The sequence below is a fragment of the Ambystoma mexicanum genome, chromosome 11, assembly GCF_040938575.1.
Source record: "Ambystoma mexicanum isolate Mex_15411 chromosome 11, UKY_AmexF1_1, whole genome shotgun sequence".
NCBI lineage: Eukaryota > Metazoa > Chordata > Amphibia > Caudata > Ambystomatidae > Ambystoma > Ambystoma mexicanum.
The window spans coordinates 1054999272-1055013712 of record NC_090934.1 but is presented as its reverse complement, the minus strand read 5'-3'; positions in this window follow the sequence as shown (position 1 = coordinate 1055013712).

The window sequence follows — 14441 nt, the reverse complement described above, 5'->3', positions numbered from 1 at the left end:
GACAGTATATTCGTAGCTTAATGTGTTTGTCTGGGCTAGGCGAGGCGGTGCAGCGTCTCTGGACACGAACACTGTGAAAATGAGACGTTTGTGTCCAGAGCCGCTGCACCGCCTCGCCTAGCCCAGACGAACACATTAAGCTACGAATATACTGTCACGTTTGGACAATCTGGGATAGGAACCACTATTCTTAGTGGGTGTCTGCACCATTCTGAACCATTTGAGGTAAACATTTGTTCCCTCAAACGGTGCATTGAATGCCCTAAAGATATCTATACCCATGATGGATTATTCTACTTACCCTTGCACTGGATAAGTCTTTGATAGAGACCCCTGGACTACCATCCATTCCATCACACGTCCTGATGAAGGCCTGCTCACAAAGCTGCACTATACAGCTCTTCTAGGCCGAAACACCTTTGTGTCGACGATATCACCATTTAAACAGTGCACATTTGAAGCATTGTTAATGTGATTTTTGTATATATGTCCATTTATGTGGGTTTATGTTTATTCCTGTGACTGCACAATTGAAATGATCAACCAATAGTAGCAGTTTTCTGTTGTTGTTATTGCATTGAGATCCAGCCTGTCTTACTGGATCACACCTATATGTATTCTTTTTTCGAAATATCTCTGGGTGCTCTATCCCCACCAACATTATCTAGATGTCATTAAAATACATTTTGTGAAAAGAAATGCAGTAAGAATTGACTGTTATTTTTGTTATAATGTTGGAACTGTGTGACCTCTCACCCTGAAGTTTTTGTTTTGTTTTTTCATTTTGGAAGCATGACAGCATTGCCTACAGGCGGTTTGCATGAATATATTGATTATGATTATACCTTACAGATTACAGATTTGTTTCAGAGGGGCAAAACTGTCAGTGTGGGGGGATTTGTGTTCAGACTTACAAGGAACCTCTTTTGGTCCCAGTAGAGGTGAAATGGAAAAATTGAGAAGCGGTCAGATGGCAAGCTCGGGAGGGTCTTCGTACTATTCTGAGGAACATGCCCCCACTTTGCCTGAGGAGAAGCAAGGCTCGCTAAACTCGTGGTCCGATGCACCAGCCCTTTTGATACCCAAGCCTCGGAGGAAGATACTGACTCTATTGATTTGTACTTTTCATCCAGTTTGACAGAATGCTTGCATCAGCCTGTAACATCAGCTGAAGCGAATGCCCCCCACCGTGGCCGCCTTAAATTTGGTATTGAACTCCTTGGTGCAAGGATATGACATTATCAAATTGGAGGTTCAAGAAAATTATTTAATCTTGGGTGGGATACAAAGTAAATTGCACATTTGTCTAAAATGTCTGAAGGGCTCCTTGGTAGCAAATAATGAAAACGTTCAAGAGGATCCGTTGTATGTTTTGTCTCGGGAGGATAGCTCAGCAGCAATGTGCTCGCCTTGGAAGCAAGATAACATGGTGCACCACAGGTTCGATCCCAGAGTCTGCGCTTAGAAACCTCTGGCTATTAAGTGCATGATAAATAACCTATCATATCATATCCAAGATGTACCCGACACTCCCCCCTCGACGGAAATGATGGAGGAATTTGTTAGCCTGGGAGCTCTCCCTTGTGGTGAGAAAGATGATTGTGTTTCCCCAATTATGATTAGACACTCCCCCAAATAAGAACTTGTCAGGGGGAGTGGGAAAAGGAAATCTAAGCCTGGTGGCAAACAAGCCGAAAAAAGACAACAAATCTGAAAAGCAAGAGAATAAACAGAAGCTTTTCTATGAATTTCCTTTGTTCTCTAAATGTACTGGAGGACTTGGGTGTGACAGGTGATACTAAAAATAAGGATGTATCAAAAGAGAAAGCAGAAAACAACAAGCACCCATCTTTTTAAAATCTGCAAAAAGTGGATGGGGCTGGAATAATACAAAGAGATATCATAGAGAGGGAGACAGTGCCGGATTATCTATTAGACCAAGTAGGCACCAGCCTATGCGCCCTGCTCCTTTTAGGGGCCTGCGACAACTGATCAAAATAAAGCGGTACAGAAAATTAAAAACATATTAGGAAATCATTTGTGAGAGGGAGCCCCAACCTTTCGACTGCCTAGGGGCCTCCAGAGGGTTTGATCCGTCAATGGAGGGAGACGTACTCGCTGACTCCGCAGGTGGACGTCAAAGAAGAAACACACCGAATGGAGCGTTGTCTTGAGATGCATATCTCGACTCCAACGGTGCAGCGACCTGTTCAGAATCTGGTTTCGGTGGGGAATTTTGGAGGACCCTGTGGACAGGCATCTGGGTTCCTGAGGGTGACTGAATTGCAGCGTGCCAATAACAATAATTCAGTGACATGTTTACGTGACCATCCACCGTTTATAAAGCCCCTAGTTGCCACGAACTGTGGTGCTCTTTTGGGTGCTGGCCGGCTGGAGTCGTAATGGCAGTTAAATAAAAATTAGTGTGCTGCTGGAGTTGGGCAATTCATGGCAAGATTGTTCCCAAGCCAATTCTTGTTTAATTTTAGAACTAGTCTTCCCACAAGAGGACAATGTTGTTTTAAATACGAGGAACATGTTTGCGCTTTTATATGAGATTCCTTCACCGCGGATAATCACCTCTAAAGATATTGCACGAGTAGACGATCTAAAAACAGACACAGCGGTTATGAAGATTCTTTCTCCATTTTGACAGCAACTGGTGATATGAGGCAAAGAGGTTTCAATTGATTTAGTTTAGCGGATTGGGCTATCCGGAGATCAGACACAATAACTGAGAAGGGCCCTCAATCTATGCTTATATATTGTAAGTTCGGAGAAAATCTTCCAGGAAAGTTACCTTGGCCCCCACGCTGTCCCAAACAACTGAAGATCGGTCTTGGGTAGGGGGTTCGCTCATGTCCATTGGCACACAGGCATTTGGTAAAAGGGCAGGTTTTTAGTATAATTTCCTGGAATTCTCTGAGTTTTGCTCATATTTTCCCTGATAAGCGTGTTTGTACAAAAATACACAGAGCAAAGCTTATTTTGCTTCACAAAACTTTTTGATTGATACGGTTACATTCAACGGCTATTACACAGTGCAGCAAAAGGCAGTTACACAAGCGGAGGATTGCTGATTGTAGCAAATATCACTTGGGCTTGGAACATACAGATGATGGACGGTTCAATCCTCAGCTTCCTACTGGTGAAAGTGTGTGTAGCAAAAAGAAATATAGATTTATTAGTGGTCAATCTATATTGTAACTATGAAGAGGTAAATAAGGAAGTGAATTGTGAAAAAATGGGCGGGATATTAGAGGAATGGTTTCGGTCAGACCACAAGGAAAATCCAAACATATACGGGGCTGCGCCAGGGATGCATTTTGGCACCATTTCTTTTTTATTTGTTTCGTGTGGATATCGAGCAACAGCTAGGGAAAGAAGTGATTGCCCCCTCACCCCGCAATCTATGGAGAAAAATCATTCCTGGCTGTCGTATGCGGATGATATAATGTTATTTGAATGTGCCAAGGTAGGTCTGACCCACATATTAAAAGCTTTCGATCAGTACGCTAGGGAAAATTACTTTGCGATTAATTCAGCTAAGACTAAGGTATTGGTCTTTACGGCTGGCAAGAGGAAGGTTAAACCAGTTTGGTGGTTAGTGGAACAAAAAATTGAGGTTGCAGATAAATTTAAATATTTAGGTTTTAATATATTCACCCAACAGAATATAAAAAAGTGTAGATGGATGGTTTGAAAGCAGAAGCTAAAACATTACATCCACAAATGAAGGACTTTCAGAGACGTCTTGGAAAATTCTCACTGAGACAGAGCTATAAAATTTTATGAGAGAAAGATTGGTGCGATCAGCGATGGACTGGAAGTGCATTATCAACTGGCCGATTTGGATCTAGATATTGTAGAAGGTATATTCTGGAGAGGCGCACTAGACTTACCCGAATCAGTGTCCATGACAGTGATCTGGTGTGAACTAGAACTTGTCTCCCGCAATGTGAGGGTTTTATGGAAACGTCTGAAATTTACAAACTCAGCAATGCAATCTCTTTTTAAATCTTTTAGGAGAGATGCTGTGCAGATTGATGCTTCTCTCTTTGCTATATGTGAGGTGCAATTGAGGCAAAGGGGATTTATAATGGGAGATTTCCCTGCCAATAAGGTTACGAATAAAAAGTATCTCTGGCGGCAGGATTCGTGCAATACATGTGAAAAATTGGGAGTTTATAAAAAATATAAAGATTTGGCAAAATCTTATATGACGGGCTGCCATGAATTGTATCTGGCTAAATACCCTTTGTGGCGATTTGTACATTCAATGTTAAGGTTTTGCTTGGAAATATTACCTACCTAAGTAAACTATACTCCATGGGCAGGAGATGCTGAGTGGAGCCCGTGTTGTCGATACTGCTCAGAGGATATGGAGTCTTTAAAACATCTGATTGTGGATTGTGAAGCATTATTGAACTTCCGGTTACTTTGTTCTGGCAATTTTATCAAGAATTTAAGAATATCACCTTGGAAGTTCTTGTGGGCAGACTATTTGATACCACCTCTTATGAACTTTTGAATTCCCTTTACCAATATTTAGCTAGAGTAAATTTATTAACTTATCAGGAAATGTGGAGTGGAAATGTTACCCTTTCACTCCACAAAGCTGCATGGTTAAAGGGCTGTCTGTGGGGTTCAGCACTTCAGATTACAAAAAAGGAGAGACGGGATCTCCAAAAAGTATGATAGCAGTGCCCCCATCTTTTGTTTCTTAATCAAAGGCCGACCACACAGACAGCTCTTAAACCGTGCAGCTCTTTTGAGTTAAAGGACTGCCTAAGGGGGTTGGAGTCTCTCATGAGGAAACAAAAGGAGAAACACAGTGCACTGCTATCATGCCTTTTGGTGCAACCCTCTTCATTAGTCCCTTAATCACAGGTTCCGATCGCCACAAGTACCAAAGTTGGATCCTGCGATTAAGAAACAAAAGGAGAGGCGTGCATCGCTGGCACACCAAAAGGAATGACTTACTGTCTTCTGCCAGGGAGTAGGATTTCCACAGTTTGGTTGGGCATCAGACTTAATGAGCATCCAAGTCGAGAGTTCTCACTGTCTGTAATCCTCGGCATGGCGATGGGTGCACCCATTGACATGAAGTTCTAAGTTGCTCCTTGTCTGGAAAGGGTTAGAATATCAGCCCTGACTAGATGGGGCGTGGCCTAGCATTGGGTGCTCATTTTAACCCGACTGTTCCTTGCTACTGCACAGATTTGGGGTGACGGTCTGAATTCTGGCCCCACCCTCAGCCAGTTTGAGAGATCAGGTGGAGGAGGGGTTAAAGTCACACTTTGCCAATAGAAGAGCTTCAATTTTAGCCCTCCCAGGTCGCCCTTTGTCCTCAGCTTGTGGAGCCTTGTTGCACAAGCTTGAGACAATCTGCTACTGCGCATGTGCACTTTGGTTGCCTTGGCCAGGCACCCCAGAAAACATCCACAGTCTACAGAGACGATGTTCAGTGAGGAATGGTGTGGGGGGGCCTATTTCACTCATGGACATCACGGTGGTGGCTGAAATTAGGTGGGGCTCAGCCAGTCTCCACCGTGTGTGTGTGTTTCGTGCGTGTATGTGCCAGTATGAAGCTTTGTTTGCCTTCATGTATTTACAGTTGGTGTCTCGTTCACAAGTCCCCTTTTACCCTCAAAGCAATATTCCCCCCTCCCACCAACACTTTGATGAGCTCTTCACCCACAATTACAGTCAATAATGTCCTGGTTCAATTTCTTGGATGCACAGATCCTGAAGGAAGGGACTCACACTCGCTCTCTTCTCACCAGCAAGAAAGATCTTTCTTACCTCTCATACTCAGGGTTGGACTGGGAACCAAAAGTGGCCCCAAATTACACATTTTCAGCAAGGCCAACAGTTTCCGTATGAGAAAATGGGAAAATATCACAAAAAAGAGGCCCACGGTGCAGAGTCCTACCGGGAAATCTCCAGAGTTCCCTATAAACCAATCCACCCCTGCTCAGGGTGCAGAGGCCCACCAGGAAATCTCCAGAGTTCCCTATAGGCCAGTCCACCCCAGCCCAGTGTGCGAAGGCCATCAGGAAATCTCCAGAGTTCCCTATAGACCAGTCCACCCCTGCTCAGGGTGCAGAGGCCCACCAGGAAATCTCCAGAGTTCCCAAAAGGCCAGCCCACCCCTGTCTAGTGTGCAGATGCCCACCGGGAAATCTCCAAAGTTCCCTATAGGGCAGTCCACCCCTGCCCAATGTGCAGAGGCCCACCAGGAAATCTCCAGAGTTCCCTATAGGCCAGTCCACCCCTGCCCATACTGTAAAATCTGGAAACACATTCCCCATCACTGCTTCGCTCATTCACCAAGAGCATGTCACCCACGATCTTCACACCCACTACCTCAGAATAGGACGTGGGCAGCTCTGGGGGAATTTATTCAATGGTTCCCGCTGGATCCAGTTAAGTCATATGCTGACAATCAAATTATGATCTGAAATATTGATGTCCATTGCAACAAAAAAGAGAAATGATATAAATGATATCGTAAAATTAAACCTTCTGAGATTTAGAAAGGGGTTAAAGATTATTCTGTTTAGTTAGTCTGGTCCTTTGTGTTAGGCTACCTGTTTCCTGTCTCCCACTCTTGATGGGTCATTGGCGCCCTGATGCCTGTGGGCCTCCGCGCCTTCAAAATCCAAAATCAAATCAAAATGGCACCCGAGACTAATAAATCACGTTGCACACAAATTGAAACCACTGACAACAGTCGAAACCAGCTCCAAGATGCAGAAGAAATGTGCAGATTTCTACACCAGGGCATTATTGCCGAATAGTTCAGGGTTGTCCAAGCTGGCTTTCTCAAGCACGTTCGTTTTTAGTTTCAAGTTATTAAATGCAGAAAAATATGAAAGCTGATAAATTGCTGTAAAATATAAAAAGGAAGCCACCTGTGCACTCTGGGTCACCAGGCACAGATGCTTACAGATCAAGGAGCCAGCAAGCCTTGGACTGTACTTTATACCACTGTGTGGCAGGGCTGGAGGCAGCTTTCGTTAACCCCATACTGGGCTAAGCCTCCTAATGAGCTCTGCCCACATCTCTCCTTCTCTGGGACTGGTTCTATTTTTGCCAAGTGAGTGCAGGCTCAGTTGCCCACATAAAGCTGGCATGGTGGCCGCCGCATGCCAGCGAGCAGATGATGTCATGTGCTTAGAGTGTCTCAAAGTTCAGTAGTTAAATGCATGGAACCAAGGAGAAGGCTCTGCCCTTGCCCGAGTCTCCGGACCCGAGGGACTCGTAGTCGGACTTCTTGTCTCCAATGTTCTGTGTGCCAATGGTGGCATCGATGTATATGATTGCAACCACTTTAAATTGTGCTGCATTGGCATATGTTAATTTATGAGTAGGGTTTTCTTTAGTAGTGATCAGTTTGCATCTTCTTTTGGCACGAACAACCATTACCACATTAGCACACTTTTCTGCCATGATAAGTGCATTTTTTCATGGTGAAATCACTAGGGCGTGCTACCAAAAATATGCACTTTTAATGCATTTTTGCACCAGGGCAAAGTTTCCCCTAGTGCTAATACGCAATGGAATTAGCACTAGTGCAAACTTTGTCCCAGGTCAAAAACGAATTGATAGTGTATGGTTTTTGCACTAGGGTAATTTTTGGCCCAGTGCTTATGGCCTGATAAAATGGCACTTGCTATGGTGTAAATGTTTTGTAATATGGCCCATATTTTTTTTGCACCCGTTTAAACTTCACTGTAGTGCTAATACTATGCAACTTTACACTTGCAACGGTGCAAAGTTTCTGTAATCTCACACCAGTTATATTGGAGTGAACAAGAACGGCCTGCCGTCAAACCTGTCTGTTTTGTTAAAAGCCACCTTGCAGTTTTTCCTAGAAAACCCTTATCCAAGAATCCCTTCCTGGGGTGTCCTTTGGCCTTGGACAACTGATTTCTACCTTTCCAAAACTCTAGTTGCGTCTCATTCAATTACCAGCAACACTTTGGTAAACTATGAACAGAGTTGTATTTACTGAAAATGGAGCCATTGCAAGGTGGCTGCCACATAACAGTTTTGTGTTTTACTACGAAAAATGTATAATACCAGTCTCCCAGGGCCTTCATTGGGGTGGGGTTAGAAGGGTCGCAACCCTGGCAGTCTCTAAAAAGTACTCCTGAGCCAGGGATCTGCCCGGGTTTCCTCCAGTCGTGACAATTCCTACAGGAAGCCCTTTCACCAGGCATGCAGTGAAAGGGATACATACAGGGGTCAGCGCCACAAATTAAGAAACAAAGGGAGAGGCGGGTGTAGCAATAAGAATGCTAGCAATACAAACACCACTCCCACTGACCTCTTATAAGCAAACTGGCTCTTCCGTTTTACAAAAGGTCAGTGGTAAAGGGGAATAAATTGCTAGCATTCATTTTTTGTATTCACCTCTCCTTTTCTTTCTTAATCAGCCCTTTCACGATTGGCGAAAGGGCTGCCTGCAGGGATTGGCACAACAGATTAAGTAATGAAATGGGAAGCGGGTGCAGCAATAAGAATGGTAGCAATACAGACACCTCTCCCAGTGACCTCTTACAAGGGAACTGACACTTCCTTTTTACAAAAGGTCACTGGTAAACGGGAACAAATTGCTAGCATTCATTTTTTGTACCCACCTCTTCTTTTCTTTCTTAACAGCCCTTTCACGATTGGCGAAAGGGCTGCCTGCAGGGAACGGCACAACAGATTAAGCAAAGAAAGGGAGGCGTGTGCAGCAAAATGAATGCCAGCTATGCCACTGCCAATCCTTTTGATCTTTTTTAAAAAAAACTACCATCTCTTTTCGCCGTGCATTTTTAGCTTTTGCACTGTGAGCCCCTCCTCAACTTCTCATCCCACTTAAAGCACCAAGTCCGCCAATCTTTCAACCCCATCTAAACAAGCATCCTCTACTTTGGCAGATATGTTTACTGATCAGTAACACCCACATGCATTACACAATGAGGAGCACACAATCGGGCACGACAAGCGTTTGGCACCTTGCATTCTGGATGGGCTTGAAAATATGCTTTGATATGATAGGTTATTTATAACGCGCTTAATAACCAGAGATTTCTAAGCGCGGACCCGGGGATCGAACCTCTGTTGCTCGGTGTCCTCTCGCTTCCAAGGCAAGCACGTCGACTCTGAGCTATCCTCCCGAGACCAGCTATTATCCAGAGATGTTAATTCTGATATGATTTCAGGAAAATGAGCACCCTGAGAAGCGGGCATGCACTGGTATAAGAACAACTCCCCTGATTTTGGGGTGCTTGATTTACGTATCCAATATTTGATACAGTGCAAATTGCTGGAGGTCATCTCTGTCTAATCAATCCTACTTTTGGACGGCATAAGATGTTATATAATTTGTCCAAGATTATAACATGTATTCCCCCATTTTTACTTTGGGTAGGTGCGGCTAATGCCAGTCTCTCAAAGGCATACATCTTACCGACTCATCAGAAAAATCTGAGCTTTAGAATACACGCAGAGTGCAATGCCAGCATGAACACCAATAGGGAATGTTCCTGTTCCATGCTAGATGTAAGATTGCTACTGAGCTGCCATAATAAAATGGCATCACTGCTGCTCTGTAATCAGATGTTACGCTTCGGTTGTGACATCACAACGCCTGCTGCTTGAGCCGGCGCAGAATAGAATTCCAGTTGTCAATGCAGCACTTGGTTAAAACTTGCTCAAGCTCTTCAAATTACTTTCCTGTAAAATCGCTTTCCATGACAATGTACAGCCTTTTCCCAAAAAAGGGCTGGTTAATCTTTTTTTCTGTAACACATTAGAAACTGCATACTATTTTTTTTTAAAATCTTAACAGACGCTCCTTTGATTCTATGTATTAGCATTATATGGAATATCTCTTACATTTCATTAGTACACGGTGCGCAAAATAAAAGAAAAACCCTTATCCGTGGTTGGCTGGATTCCAAGCCTTACTGCATGGTAACCCCAATCACGCAACGGCATGCAACTCGCTCTCATCTCTGACAGCATTTTTGTTCCGGAGTGGCCGCCATGGAAGGGGAGAATGGACTACACATAGTCCCTTCTCCCCTTCCATGGCGGCCATTTTCTTTGTGTAATATGGCTGCCACAGAAAGAGAAAATGGAATATGTTTTCTATCCGCGGTGGCCATTTTTAAAAAACTTTTTTTAACTTTTTTTCCGGCTGCGAAATGCAACACATCTCGCAGCAGGGAAAAAAAAACATAGTACCTCGGTCTAATGGGCTGGGGTACAAATGGCAATAAGCCCCTCGCTGGTGGGCCATTACCACATAAGGTAATGCCCCCGGGCCCTTCATTAAAGCCCTCACGAGGACCTGTAACTATAGGCCCCGGGGGCATTACCTTATCTGGTAATGGCCCACCGGCTCAGGGCTTATTGCCGTATTAAGCAAGACGCCAGGTATTAAAGGAGTTGATATTGTATGGCCATGTATTATAAGGAATTAAATATTACCTACTATACTTAAAAAGGATATTGAAAGTCACCTCGGAGCACCCTGATCTTTTAAAGGAATTCTACCTTCAGCCTTCTTCTTCGATTTTGTCACGAATCTTCTCTGTGACTTGCAATATCCTTAAAATATACAGTAGGCTGTATTTTACCTGACAGATCCTGTGAATCAGGAACTCCTATTTTTACCATTAGCACGCTTGAATTAAACATGTGGGTTGCGCATGCTGTATAACCTTTGCCCTCATTATGCATACTCACATAGAAATTCAAGCAGCACTAACAGCAACACTACTCTCTTCACACTGCATACAGGAGTTCTAAAGTTTGGAATTTCGGTCCCTCTTTCTGTAAAAATGCAAGTAAGTCTTGAAATATACCAATACCCCTTCATCAAATGTTTCTATAATGGATTTTGAAGTGTTTTTTGAAAGGATGACCGTTATCGATACCCAAATCACTGAGTTGGCCACTGGCCCGTTCAGAGAAGCTCCATATGTAGACCCTGAGGCATTCATTCAAACATTGTCAAAGGTTATGCTGCCTCATACACTATACCTTGTATGTGTGAAAATAATGAATGGAAGGGTCCCCCGGCGTGTGCGCAGCGTGGATGATCCCTGAAACAAACAGAAATAAACAGCTTTGGAGGTGGTGTGAGCGGAGCCTCGTTGGAATAGTTGGAGAAAACCCGACCCTCACACCAGACGGTCGAGCCAGGGCTATGCTCGACACCTCCAAGAAAACACTGTTACCTGGTTGATCCTGCCAGTAAGACGTGCCCTGGTGCTATGAGGGGCGCTGCTCCATAAAATCACGGCTGCAGCTCAGGACTTTGTTAACGCAGCACCTCGTTGCCAGAGGGGGCACTGAACCTTTCCTCAAGGCCTTGGCCCAGCTCATTTGTTGGGCCCTTCTCGTGGGGATGGTTAGCGCGGCGCCTTGACTGCCGCAGCCTGCACTGCGCTATTTTATGCAATAGCAAGAGAGGGCCTCTTTACTGGTGCTAGGCCCGCTGCTGCTACGGCGGGCTCAGATTGAATCCCCAGGCAGCTGCTGGCAGATGAGGCCCAGGAAAAAAAGACTTACCTGAGGCCCTCCACTGCTGCAATTAACCCCGGCCTGCTCCTGACAGGGCCAGGACTCCCGACAGGGTCCCTCCATGCTGCTGCTCTCATGTCAGGCTTTTCCTGGTATGCTCAGCCCGGTTTAAGAGACCTTTGTGGCCCGCTACATACTGATGCTGCCCTGCCTGCCCTTTTAAAGAGCCCCAAGCAACTGAGAAGATGCCCTGCAGCACAACGAATTTGAGTAAGGATTTTCTATATATTTATAATATAAAGTGCACATTATAAGAATTTTTTATATATTTTTAAAAGACTCTAGTTTTTTTAATCTTTTAACTGCCATGGGCCCCCCCGCCACCCAGTGTCAAGGCCTTTTTTGGTGATTTTGGTATTTCGCCATTCAATGCCTTCTAACGTTTTCTGTTTCATTAACCCCTTAAGTGCCAAAGACAAGGTATCTCGTCCTTGGCAACAGGGAGGTAATCCCAAGGACGAGATACCTCACCCTTGGCACTTAAGGGGTTAATGCAGCTTCTTAGGAATATTGTTTTATAGTGTGCAATACGTCCCCCCTTTTTATATGAAACTATAAAACTGCTGGTGTAATGGTATTGAGTCAAGATGTATATATATTCAAGCCAGTAAGTAAAAAGACTGTACTCCAGCATTCCTTTGTCCGCCTTTCTTGTGTGGTATTGTTATCCTAACCTAGTGTTTCTTCCCGGAGGTTTGGGGAATCCTTATACATAGTCTTGTTCTTACAGCATCACACCCAGGGTGATTCAGAAGCTCAAGTAAGCAAGGTTTGCCGGAGATAGGTAAGAGGCGGGTTAAGTACTTATAAATAAGAAAACGTGCATTGTTGTGCCCGCCCACACCCGCCTCTCACTAAGTGGGATGGATCCATCCCCCCGCTACACTTAAATCATACTGATGGACGCTGAATCTGTGGTGATACTGATACCCAATAGGGTGATTTTCCTGAAAGAGATCCACCCAAGACTACCCAAAGGGAAAACGAATGGGTAGACCACCTCTGTGAGATCAAACAGTGGGTGAACTCTAGGAGCGCACTGGGTGAAGGCTACGCTGACCTCTGATTGCACGCCCGCTGAAACCATTAGCAAAGCATTCGGAGAGCAAAGTTACAATATTGCCAATGGAGCAATGAAGGTGCCGATAACTCGTGCCAGGAACTCATCCCCATCTACTGGCATTTCACCCGCTCTATTGGGGTAAATGATGGTGCCCCTTCTCGATTGCTTTGCTACAGTCTCATGCAGTAACTCCACAATGAAAGCCTAGCCTTGTACACCACCCGTGTATCCGCCACATCAGCCCCTACACTCCTTGTCTCACCCCAACTCACCTTTTCAAGACACCTCCACAGAGTTGAACTCGTCCAGAGTGAGCAAGATGTGGAAATGCCATACGTAGCACCCTAACCAACATTTGCAACTTGGAAGGGATCCTAGCTGTCCCTTACCCCCATGAGTCAACCAATAACTGTAGCCCTGCGAGGTGGAAAGGTTCCCCAAACACGCCATTATCCTCCTACTCTTGGAAGGTTTATCTTAAACCCAGAGGTCCTAGCCAAAGTGAGCTCACTAAATGGCCTTCTGAATGCCAATACATCCCATGACACTTTGGTTACCTGACAATGCTGCACACATTGAATGCAACTGCCCAAGTAACGACTAATACCGGCACTGGGCAGCAAAACAGCCCCGACGCGTGCCCTCCAAGAACTACTATCAACTCAAGAGGAGGGTCATGCTTGCACCATGTTGCTTCACAATCTCTCTGCTGCTTTGAAGCCATTGACCACGCCATTGACCACAGTCTCGGGAGGATAGCTCAGGGGCAACGTGCTTGCTTTGGAAGCAAGATGACACGGAGCACTACAGGTCCGATCCCCGGGTCTGCGCTTAGAAATCTCTGGGTATTAAGCGTGTTATAAATAACCTATCATATTATATCCCGTTGCATTGCCACAAATCAACCTTAAGCAACCAAGGCTCTATGTTAAGCTGGTGCCCCTCTATACGAAGCAACCATCCTACCAGCTGGCAATCAAAGCCAATACGCATTCATTAAGTGTGTGTGTGGGACTTATAAAGCATAAACCTAGCTGGCGAGCAACCGAGTGTGGTGCACCAGTCGCGGAACCCTTGTGTAGTGTGCCATTGGGTCTGCTATATCACCCACTATTTCTAAGATATATGTCTCAGCCAGCTCAGATCATCGACAGCCACCAAACCGATTAGGCTTCACAAACTTCTGTTGTATCTGCTTGCTTTTGGAAAGGTTCCTCTATTTGCCTTGTTAATATTTTAATTGTATTCTGTGTGTCAGAGGATGAAACTATTTGCACAGACCCACCCGCAGGTTTGTGAACACTGCTGACAAATGTTGCCTGTTTTAAGGGTCCCTCTTGTGCACGCTTTTGCACACTCCAGGGCCAAAACATGTCTCACGAGAAGGCTTTATTCACTTTCCCAAAGCGCTCGCAGTGAGAAGTTCGCGAATCTGGACTCGAGTTCCCCAATCCAAGATGGCAACCAGTCCCAAAATGTTAGCCGGACATCCACCAGTTGCAGCTTTTGGTTCTGATTTTAATGACACGAGCTGTCAATCTGTCACCTGTCTATTTTTCTAGGTCCAATTTGTATTTATTTTTAAACACTATGCAACCTTTCACCAGACCATATGAAGTTTCTAAACTGTCCGAGATGTCGACTTTTAATGCTATTTATTGTAAATCTGTTCAGTCTATTTTATTCTCCTTGAGAGCAGATATTGCCAGTGGGAGGGCGAATAGGACATATGGGGACACCCCTTCCCTCATCTTTCTCTCCCTAGATGGAACTTCACAATATTTTGCAA